This window comes from Halyomorpha halys, unplaced genomic scaffold, assembly GCF_000696795.3.
Source record: "Halyomorpha halys isolate HHAL.00 unplaced genomic scaffold, Hhal_1.1 Scaffold1942.1, whole genome shotgun sequence".
In the NCBI taxonomy this organism is placed as follows: domain Eukaryota; kingdom Metazoa; phylum Arthropoda; class Insecta; order Hemiptera; family Pentatomidae; genus Halyomorpha; species Halyomorpha halys.
This window is the reverse complement of record NW_027109475.1, coordinates 26,720-29,013: the sequence shown is the minus strand read 5'-3', so window position 1 is coordinate 29,013 and position 2,294 is coordinate 26,720.

Here is a 2,294-nt window from a genome sequence, read left to right as displayed (position 1 = left end):
AGTGTAATAAATAAAAAAAAAAATTGTATCTGCCTCCTTGATATAAATTCTGTCATAGTTTGTAGTACGAATGTCGTATGTATGTGGTCCATCGTTGCTCTTTGAACTATGTATGTCTCACTAAACGTCAGAATATATCGCTCTGAAACTGTTGGAGCCTCTTGGCCGTAGGTGCTATGTTGGTCAGCTAAAGTGATCCATAGAGTTGGATTGTTCCGAGTACACTGTTGTAGATCATTAACTGATTGGCAGGCAAAAGGTGAGCAAAGTGACGAGGCAATGCTTATTCAAGTGTGTATTCCTGCCTGTTCTCTCTATGAGTCAGAAAGTTGGACGGTTCTGAAGAAACTTGCGAGCCAACATTAGGTAGTTTGAATGTCTTATGTATGTGATCCGCCTTAGCTCTTGATGTGAAGTACAATATGTCTCACTATACGTCTCAGTGAAACACTCTGAAACTGCTGAGGCCTTTGAAGGTGTTATGTTGGTCACCGTAGGTGCTACGTAGAGCAGGGCACGCTTAGGTAGATTATTAATTTGTGGCGCAGAGAAGTACTAGGAGGAGTTAGCAGGCGAGCTAGCCTGTCAAATTGAAATAAAATTGAATGGTCCCAAAATTTTAATTATTTTGGGAAAACACACTAATCGCTATCTAAACAAGTATAATTTGAGTTGGACTCTCATTCTATGTGACCTTCCTCACGTAAATATTATTTGTTTGAACAAAGATCTTATCATTTGCTCATATTGCACAACATTAGATATTTATATTTTTTAATGATTCAGCATTATTATTATTTTGCAAAATAATGTCTTGTTACAACAATTTCTAGTTTTAACCTTACTTGAATTTATCTTTTCGGATCTTTTTAGCCCTGATGAAGCTCTACAAAGTGGAGAGAAACGTCAGCAAATAAATCGTTTTAACTTTTTTTTTTTTACCGCAGCCCTTCATCATTTTTTTTTTTCAAATTCATTAATTACACCCATTTATAAAAGGACGTCATAAAAATATTCCTTTCCTGTAAGAATAAAATTATACTGCAGAGATATCTGGTCTTCCAATCCTTTGGTTCTAGGATTCCTCTCTCCTTGCGCTTTTTGTTAATTTCTAATTAAGAATTAACTCTATGTAGATAAAAGAAGAACGAATCCTTAAAGGCAAGTTTCTCTTTCCCGAAAAAATAGATATGACCCGACTCAGTAACCATATTAGAGTTGTAGTAGGGTTGGGATATCGATATCGATGTTTCAATTATATCGATATTTCGTCTCGGATATCAGATATTTTGATATAGATATTCTGAAACCTATAATATCGGAATATCAATATTTTCTTTCGATAATATCGGAATATCGGTTGATAAAAAAATTAAAATAGATAATAATAAAAAAAGTCGAACTTGAAAAAAGAGATGTAAATAAAAGAAATATTGATAATATGCACTCTAATGTAATATAACTATAATCATATATTCAGGAAATATTAGCAGTAATATTTATTAAATGTTTTACGATCTTATTTATCCATATTAAACTATGGCAAGGATATTCCGATATTTTTTAATCCAAATATCGATATTTTGTTAAAGAAAACATTCAAGCTTAAAAAAAGTATTTCTATATTTTATATTGATAATTTCATATTCATTTCGATATTTGACAATTTTATAATTATTGATATAAAAAATTAGCAACAATATTCCGATATTATATTATTAAAATATTGATATATTGTTTGAATAATTTAACATACATTCCATCGTGCTTGATATCGATGATTAGCAACAATATACTGTTGTATCAAAAAATCGATATTTTGTTTAAGAAGACTAGACAAATTTAAAATAAAATATCGAAATTTTGTTTCAATAATTTAATATCCATTTCGATATTGTTAATATCGATATGGAAGATTAGGAACAATATCCCGATATTATTTTATCAAAATATAGGATATTTTGTTTCAATATATTAATTTTCAATATATCATTTTCAGCATTTGATATTGTTAATAATATCGATATGAAAATTTTGTAACGACAGTAAAGATATTATTTTTTAGAAATATTAACGATACACAATTAAAAAAAAAAAAATATGAAAAGCTAAAAAGTTGTATTTCCATATTTTATTTTGATAATTTCACTACAATATTTAATATTGTTGATAATATCGATATTGATGATTAGCAATAATATTCCGATATTGTTTCATCGAAATATCCATATTTAGTTTAAAAAGATCAGGAGAGAGAGAGAGAGAGAGAGAGAGAGAGAGAGAGAGAGAGAGAG